At 35.2% G+C, this 9,665-nt stretch overlaps 2 long non-coding RNA genes and 1 pseudogene across 2 annotated transcripts; 1 reads left to right on the top strand and 2 right to left on the bottom strand.

Annotated features, from left to right (window-relative positions):
* Positions 1 to 573: 573 nt before the first annotated feature.
* Positions 574 to 5,574, bottom strand: LOC114285973 (uncharacterized). Its single transcript, XR_014342561.1, has 3 exons — positions 5,266 to 5,574; positions 3,867 to 3,908; positions 574 to 828 (listed from the first exon to the last, which is right to left on the bottom strand). It is a non-coding gene; the product is annotated as an uncharacterized LOC114285973 (long non-coding RNA).
* Positions 2,807 to 3,776, bottom strand: LOC145788761 (rust resistance kinase Lr10 pseudogene; annotated as a pseudogene).
* Positions 5,575 to 6,850: 1,276 nt separating the features above from the next.
* LOC145801295 (uncharacterized) lies at positions 6,851 to 8,950 on the top strand. Its single transcript, XR_014342560.1, has 3 exons — positions 6,851 to 7,123; positions 7,752 to 7,828; positions 8,607 to 8,950. It is a non-coding gene; the product is annotated as an uncharacterized LOC145801295 (long non-coding RNA).
* The last annotated feature ends 715 nt before the right edge of the window (positions 8,951 to 9,665 follow it).

Here is a 9,665-nt window from a genome sequence, read left to right as displayed (position 1 = left end):
AAGATGTAATTTGTACCTTGCTTCGTTTGTAATTAAGTTGTAACCCATATGAAGATGGTTGCTATTTCATTTGACTTATGCACAGCTCTTATGGACTAATCTGATTATATGTATCGCTTCCGTACTTGTGAGCCCCATATATTTATACTCTGTTGTGTGTGAATTTTGAAAGTTGGCCTTCGGTAATCTCGGATTACTGGCCATCACGGTACCAAACTACTAGGGGCAGTTTGGGGTCGTGACAGCATTACCTTGGCAATAGAAGTATGCATTGTGAATAGTACAATGTTAAGGCACGAATGTAGTTGAAGAATCTGGAGTTGATCTTGGGGGAGAAGATAAGTAAGGCTTAGGCGGGACTTGCAAGGACTCCACACTGCCTTCTAGCATCTCCACCACCTTGCTCATTGATGGTCGTTGCAAGGGATCTATTTGTATACACCACAAGCTGACTATAATCATCTTCATTACACTTTCATTTGCCTATTATTCATAATGCCATGCACTCCAAGTTCTTCATTGTAACGCCCTCAAAATAAACCCATAAATCATGCATTCATGACATCCACAAACTTAAGAGAATAAAGCATATTTTCATTCATTAGAGTATTAAGTACAAAAGTATTACATGTCGACAACAAAAACAAATGGCCTACGGGCTTACAACTTTCTAAGCCAACAATTGGTTACAAAAAGAGAGTACCAACTCAAATACACATTAAGCCCTTGGCTTGAATTTACATGTAATACAAAAAGGAGAACAAACAAAAGATCTGTCAGCCACAAGCCTCCCAAGCTACGTCCTTGGAGGTGGCATATCACCTGAACCTGAAAATGATGTCCCATATAGGGTGAGTCAATGCCCAGTAGAGCAATGACTAAAAAAATAGCATTTGATTGATGATTAACACTTATAAACCAATTTAATTCACAATATAGTTCCATGACAATCATGTCCATGTTACATTCCACTTTCCTTTACTTATACCATCTCAATTCATAATCATAGTTCAGAACCTGGCCAAACAATTTAATGAGACTATAGCTCATATTAAAACACTTCCATACTTCACAATTCACATGAGATTATAACTCATATTAAAACACTTCCATGCTTCACAAATGATACGCAGATTTGCTGTATCAATGGAGTCCATCCCCTATCTCCTCCCAAATATCCGGTTTAGGAGTCCATCCCCTATCTCCTCCCAAACCGTGGAGTACATCCCCTATCTCCTCCCACACAATACACATATTCCCAATATATAAACACTCATCATATACAAGGATCAATCAATACACATATTTGACGTATTATTCCAACCGTCATATTCATTGACATATTCAGGCCAAGTTTGGGAATTGTAAAAAAAGTCAAAAAGTCAAAAACTTACTCAAAAAGTTAAAAAGTTATCACTATTCACCAAAAGTCAAAAATTACGGCTGCACAACTACCAATCCTAATTTTCCCCTACACACTAATTTATACAATTTTTTAATACACATTTTTCCATAAAAAGTCAAAACTTTAACCCAAACATCCATATTTTTTCCCTCAACTTTTTAGTCCAAAAAGACAAAAAGTGCACTTATTTAGGACACCCCAAATAACCCCTCAATGTGATTAGTTTCAGTTTTCCCTAATCAACATACAGTATCTACAACAATCAAGACTATCCTCTACCGATAGCCCAAAGCAATTATTTCTAAACAGAAAATAAATGCATTAAACCAATAGAATATTAACATTCTCACGGGTGAGTGATTAGATTATCCAACTCCACCATTCAACTTTACAATTCTCCAATTTCATAATTCCCAACTTAATTTCATATTCCCACAAATTAATTATTCAAATTAATTTATCACATAATTAGGGCATTTTTCCCTAATTCTCAATATCAACCCTAAGGTTCAATTTCTCCAATATAACAACAATAATTGCATTTTTTTCAAGGTCTCATATACACATGGGATTTAATCTTTTGAAAATCCCCGTTTTATAAATTACGAATCAAACCCTATCTTTTTCCAAAATTACCCAACAACATCAACTAATCGAAATGACTAAAATTCATGTCAAAACCCATAAGATGGAGTAGGGTATCCCTACCTCGAAACGAAGAGACCAAAAGGAGAAGATAGTGAAAACCCAAAGTGCTTCAAATCCAAGATTTTTCAAATTAAAGCGAAGCCCTCGCGAAGCTTTACCTTTTCTACAAAGGAACAAGGATAGAAACACACTAGAGCTAGATCAAACCTTTGAGAGAAGATATGTAGAGAGAGAAAGAGCTGCTGGTCTAGGGTTTGTATAAGAGAAGAGATGAAAAAGTGAGGAAGAAGGAGCTGCTACGAACTGAAATATACGAGGCTCGCTCGAGCGAAGGAGTGGCCGCTCGAGCGACCAGACACAAGGAACCCTCGCTCGAGCGTAGAAAGTCTCGCTCGAGCCAACAATTAGAAGCTTCAGGTCTGCAACCCAGAAGCACGCTCGAGCGAAGAAAAGCTCGCTCGAGCCAAGAAATGCAACTCTCAGGTCCAGAACCAGACGCAAACGTAGGCTCGAGCGCAAGACTTCTCACTTATGCCACCGGACACAACACCCAACTCTCGTTCGAGCAAAGGAACCCTGGCTCGAGTGAAGGAACTGAAACAAAGAGCTCGCTCGAGCGACAAAATCCTCACTCAAGCAAAGAAGCAAAATTCTGGACAGCAACTATTGTTTTAAACTCACAACCAACCTGTAACAAACCTGCCCAACACATCCTAAAACTCAAATATATGGAATTAAAGGATGACAACAAGATATATACAACAACCAACTCCACGGAACCTAAGTCCGGATACAACAACCAAAGGAGGAAGAATCGGGATCGCTATATTTATCTAGCTTAAGTCACTTTTATATCCAATGTGGAAAGTATATCTCACTAGTATGATTAACTTCAACATCAATATTCTTTCTTCCTCCAACCATTTCTAGAACCATCATTCCGTAGCTATAGACATCTGACTTGTGTGAAACTCCCCCAAAGTTTCTACAAAATACTTCTAGGGCAATATAGCGAGCTGTCCCTCTGACACCCAATAGTGATACAATACTCTCTTTCTATGGGCATAGTTCAGCGAGGCCAAAATCGGAGATCTTTGGACAAAAGTCCTCATCGAAAAGAATATTATGAGGCTTTATGTCAAAATGCAAAATTCGCATGTTACAACCACAGTGCAAGTCTTATAATCCTCAAGCAATACCAACTACAATTTGGTACAAAGCTTCCCACCCTAATTGGTGATATGTCAAGGAATTCCCATCATGAATGAATTTCTCAAGGGATCCATTAGGCATGAACTCATATGTGAGAGCTTTGTTTCGACCCTTAAAACAAAACCCCATAAGAGTTACAATATGAACATGAGAAGTCCTACTAATGATTGCAACCTCGTTAATGAACTCTTCTCCGTTGCCTTTCAACCCTTTTAGAACCTTCACTGCCACAAGGCATCCATTGTCTAGCTTTCCTTTGAAGACACAACCATAGCCTCCTTGAACTAGTTTTAACACTGAAGGAGTTGGTCATTTTCTTGATATGAGAATAAGTGTACCTTTTTGGAGCAAGATATCCATAATTCTTTAGAAAGGCCTCAACATTTTGGTAGCTCTCTGTTTTACTCTTCCAAAAGAATGTGGATTAATCATTTTGTGCGAGTTTTCTTATGATGTAGAACAATAGGATTACTATAATCCCAATTCCAGCAACAGCTGAAGGAGTTGCAAAACGAGAAAAATTAAGCTAATGTGGTAACACTAAAAAATTAGCTGAAAATATTCAAGCATATAAATATTGATAAAAAAAAATGAATATTACCTGTTCTGAGAACCAATATCAACTTCCTGCTTTTTGAAACCACTATCAAGAAGAAAAGCATCAGTTGGATGTTTAAAAAGAAGGGAAAAAAAGTTGAATTCAAAGCAAGTTACTTTCCATGTTCTGGATGCACTTGAGCTTTATTAAACGATAAACTACCCTTAATTAAGATACTTAGCTTCTCTGTAGTCCATTATTTGGATTAAAGGGTGTCATTGGCTCTTTTAGACTAGAGGGTGTTGTTGGCTCACTGTGGGCCCTACGTTGGGTCCACTTCGATTATCTAAATAGTTCATCTTGTAAGGCTTACCAAGAAATTATTATTGTAAAAAATCAAGTTGATCAAACATTGGAAACCACATGATTGGATCACAAAATTATTCCCAAAAAATAAAATAAAATGGATGGCAAATATGATTTTAAGAATAAGATGTTAATTTTTTTTTTCATGATTTTATAATCCAATCATATACCTACTGATGTTTGATCAACCTGATTTTTTTGTATGAATAATTTTCTTGTGAACCTATAAAATAAATAGTTCGAATTACTAAGATGGACCAAAATGGGTACACAACAAACAAACTATAACAAATCTATGTTTTTTTTTTTGGCTCCTTATTATAGAACAAAGATGAATAGCTTTTTTTCTCAACTGTTTGCTTGCCTAGAATTTTGATACCTGAGAAGAAAAGGAAATAAAATACGTTGGTAAATAACTTCACTCAGCTAATTTGTTTGAAGAACGCAGTATTTTTTCTTATTTTACTTTATATTTTTTTCACTATTTCTTGAGGTTTAGGTGTATTCCATTTCAATATAGTTTTAAACTTAATTTTCTTGATGAATTTTTTTTTTTAATTTATTATAATAATTTGAAAAATGCAAAATTGTGGTTATTATTCTTTAATATAGTTGCACGCACATTTGCCTGACCACTAGTTTTGAAAGGCAAGATTGAAGATTTTTGGATAGGGTTTTTGGATTAATTAAGAAACAATAGTATACTTATACAGAAATTACAAAGGTGTTTCCTACTCAGCTCCTCATGACCGAGCACTACATGGACTTGACCCATTATTGAGTTTTAAAACCCTCTCAGTATTCTTACATGAAAGTATCAAGAAATTTGAATACCTCAAGGAATCTAAATTTTGAATTATTAGCTATATTCATTGCCCAACCAAACCCCAACAGTTAAAAAAGTGTTGACACAAAAACAAACTATGATATAGAAAAGGATACGTTTTGATTGACTGAAATCGGCAAATGAAAACCTTGAAAATTGAAAACCGAAGCTTACATACAAATCTAAACTCTGAATTCAGGTTGTGAAATATTGCTGAACAAACAATACTAGGCATAACGATAGGTCATTAATTTGTAGTTATGTCAATACCTTCATTGGTTGCACAGTGAAATTTCTGGTTGTCATTTTGACATTGACCTCCTCCCTGGTAACATTTCTGACAATCCTCAGACACGTGCAATACGAGAGAGAAGGTATCGGTTAACAGATTGAATGGGTCATTGACACTAGGATTCGTGTTTGATGAATTCACGGGCAGCTGAATCACAACAGTTGACTTGAATGATCCCAATTGGCTCTCTCTATTTCTTCCTTGGAATGGTCGGTCGTGTAAAGACCCCAAATGCAAGTCTCACTTTACTCATTTTGATTTTTCAGTCCTATTTCATTCACTCATCAACACTTTCTCTTTTTGGTTAGAACGCCCACCTCACTTTATCATAGTTTACCATTTCAATCCATACAATTTCATTTTAGTGTCTCAAACACTACATTATAGTAATAGTATTTTAAAAATGAAGTTTTATCATTTTTTTTTTTGGTAAATTACCAACACCCCCCTTAAGATTTGACTAAAATACAGATTCTCCTTAAGGTTTGGGAAATTACAAATTGCCCCCTAAGGGTTATATTTGCATAACAAATGAGGGGGCAATTTGTTATGCAAATATAAATCTCAGGGGACAATTTGTTATGAAAATATAAACCTCAAGGGGCGGGATGTAATTTCTCAAACCTCATGGGAGAATCCGTATTTTAGTCAAACCTCGAGTGGGGTGTTGGTAATTTGCCCCCTCTTTTTTTTTTTAAACAATTGACGTGGTAAATTATTCAAAAATAATGGATAGTTGTCTGCCAATTGTATGGATTGTTTATAGAATAGTATTAGCTATACTGATTACAATTGTCTATGGAGAAGTAGTTCTTTTGGGTTAATTGGTGAGAAGTCCATTTCTATAGGACCATATGTTATTTAGTTCTAGGTTTAATTTTTTTTTTTTTTTAATAATAAAGACGTGCATTAAAAAGTCACCGTAAAGTTTCCAGCAATGGTTGGAAGCCACTGGAGGTGATATGAACTTATAATTAGATAGATAGGTGACATTTGAATAGATAAACAAATAGATACACTTTTCATTCTAGCCAAAAAAATATTGAAGCTTGGGCCTATTGACCCAACAATTTCATAAATGGATCTCTGGCCGGAGTGTCCTTTTTATTTTATTTATTTATTTTTTTAGAGATTGAAGCTGATCAAATTTTACATTGAATTAGCTAAGTTATAAAAAAGTTTGAATAAATTAATAATGTTACTCATCAAAAATATCTAAAATCTATCTCAATTGTTAGGTTTTATTATTGGCAATCCCGTTTGACAAAACTTCTTTTAGATGTAATTTTATTTGATCTTTTATTTCAATGAGACTATGAGTTTTAGATGTGAATCCAACCCGAATTGTGTATATGCAGAGGAGTTTGTGATCTTATATAATATTCCCAACAATCATCTAAAGCCAAATACACTCCTATGTCAAACTCCATTTAGGATATCTAAACCCAACTCCAAACTTGATAGTAGGTGTGACCAAACACCCCATTTCAACACAAAAAAAAAAAAAAAAAAAAAAAAAAAAAAAAGTGCAGATTTTTTTTTGTTTTTGTTTACATCGTTGTCTTCATGCTTTCCTCTCTAACTTCTCTCTCATTTTCCTTTACTTCCTTGGTGGCCAAACACCACACCCTTGCTCCACCCTTACACCACCACCTTAACCCACCATCTCCACCACCGCCGGCCACCTTATCTCGCCGGAAAAAAGGGTCTGGTCGGCCACTCCTTAAATCCATCCCAAAATAGTACAATAGAAGTACCAACTCTAGATTTTTCTTAATCTTTTGAAGAATCAAAGCATGGGGTTTATTTTCTTGATGGATTAGAGGCTTGTAATTGGTAAGAATCTTTCTCTAAAAGTTTAGTCTAAGGTTTTACATGTTTTGAGTTAGAGATGATGAAATTTTTATATTTTAGATCTATTATGATTTGGGGTTTGATTGTTGAATTTTATACTCTCAATTAGTTTCTATGAATGTTTTACATGTTAAAAAATGATCAATTTGATGGTTGTTTTGGAGATTAAGATTTTGGGTTAATCTAGGGTTTGAATGTGATGTAAAAATTGGAGATTTTGGTGTTAGAAAATTTATATGTTGAAATTGATTTGATAAATGGTGGATTGGGTATCTCTATGTTCTATGGAGGAATTTTATAAGTGATTGAAGAGATTTTACTTAAGTGTTGAGTTTATAAAAAAATGTTGATTTTTGACTTTTGTAGTTAATTGATGGTGGTATTGTGCATATAAATTGATTGGATATTTAAAAAGTTACTAACTCAAAGATGTACAAAGGATGAGTGTTGTGGAGATTGGATAAGTTATTTGTTTGGGTGACTTGAAGTTGGAGGAGTTCTTTAGCTTGTCATTCCTTAACATGATTTTATTTAGGATCATTTTTTGTAGCTGTTGTAATTTTCATTGAAAGCTTTTTCCTAATTTTAGGTCCTATTTATTAATTGTTAGGATTGGTGGAAGGCGTCTCTACACCTCTTGGGAATTAATTTTTAGAGTCTCAATCTACGCTTTTGCTATTTTTGGAGGTGAGTATACTTACCATGGAAATTACCGTACCTCTATCTTTATTATAAAGTTTGAAGATAATTTTGAATTAAAGGAAGTGAATGATACATTTCATCATAGTATATGTATAAAAAGAAAAATCTATAAAACTGTAAATCTATTGAGGCCAATAGTTGAGTTTAAATAAATATATGATTTCATTTGTATAATGAAGCACTAATTTTTTTATGAGAATTTATTTAAGTTGAGTCCTTTAAATTTTATGATGATGATGATTGAATGACAATGAAACGTTGTACAAGGGTATTTTCTTTTTTCTTTTTTTTTTTTGATCATATAACCAAATATAGCCTTTGGGGCCACAAGGGCCAAAATGCTTTGGGGTCCTGGGGACCGAAATGTTTTAAGGACCATAAGGGTCGTTGTATATATAAGGGGTCCTGGGGACTGAAACATTGAAATGAGAATTGAAGTGCTACGTTGACATGAGTTATGTTCCGATGGTTATGTTTTGGGTAATGGTACCGTCACCACCTAAGTCGCGAGGTAACGCGACCCTAAGGCTATGTAGTGGTTCGTATGATGGACATGAAATCTTAACGTATTGAAAAGTTGTATTTTTGTTTACTTTCATTATTTTTATTTTTATTTTTATTTTGTATAAATTTCAGTCCAATTAAGCTCTTATGTTTATTATCTTTATTTTGAACCCAATTGGAAGGAGCAAGTGTTATAACTCCATGGTATTGGTATACTCATTGGGCTTTAGCTCATTCTTTTAAATAATTTTTTTTTCAGATTCATAGACTTTTGTGTGGCTCGCCTCAACTCGGAAGATTAGAAATTTTTTTTGAAGGATCAAAGGTGGGCATCTTGTAGTTGAGATTTTGCTTAGGGTCATTCTAGGATGTAAGTTTACCTTTTATTTTTTTTATGAAGGAGGTTGATTGTAAATATTGCTTATGAAGTTGGATGTATTGATGGATTCGTGATTAGTATGCATGATTTTTTGGGGGGAGGAAATGCTTGGGAACTATCTTGTAGCATGATAATACTTTTTGTCTTTGAATAGATCATCTCATATATGTTGGGCAATTGAAAGGTCTTATGCACTTTTGGTGATGTGGTGATGTGATGTAAGAATTATACAGGAATTGTGGTGCAAAGGTGCTACAGCGTTTGAGGTGCACCCTCTTGGCGGGGTTTTGCCTTGCCAAGATTGGGTCGTTACATCTTAATCTTATCATGTTTGCCACTTCGCTGACTATAACAGAGATCAAGCTGCCCGGTCAGCTCGTAGGGGTCCAAGGGATAGCGCCCCTTGGCAGGTTTGGGGTAGCGCCCAGGCGGGGTCGAGGGGCAGTGCCCCCGAAGCAAAATGAAAAAATGCATTCGAAGTTGTTTTTTTCCTGCTCAAGCGGCCATTCCTGCGCTCGAGCGGCAATTCTTACACTCGAGCGGAGAATGTTTGGTTCTAGAAGTTTAATCGCCTGCAAAAGTACTGGGAGTTATTTTTCCAGCTCGAGCAACCATTACTGCGCTTGAGCATTAGTCCGCTCGAGCGGCCATTCTTACGCTCGAGCGGAGATCGCAGAATAGATTGCTATAAATATGTGTTTCAGTCAGATTTTAGGGTTACGGCTTCCAAATCTTCTTCTTGGATATTAGGGTTTATATCTGGGGCTATTTTGCTAGTTTTCTTTTATGTTTAATTGAGTATTCAACTCATGGTTTAAGAAGTATACATCAAAGGATTGTTTGTTTATTCAATACAAAATAGAGAGTTGTTCTTCGACGTATTCTGGGGAATTTGGGCCTGAAACTTTGGTGGATTCTAAAGTGGTTCATTGTCGTGGA

Source organism: Camellia sinensis, chromosome 10, assembly GCF_055761805.1.
Source record: "Camellia sinensis isolate YWXY chromosome 10, ASM5576180v1, whole genome shotgun sequence".
Classification (NCBI taxonomy): Eukaryota; Viridiplantae; Streptophyta; class Magnoliopsida; order Ericales; family Theaceae; genus Camellia; species Camellia sinensis.
This window is presented reverse-complemented; position numbering and strand designations above follow the sequence as displayed.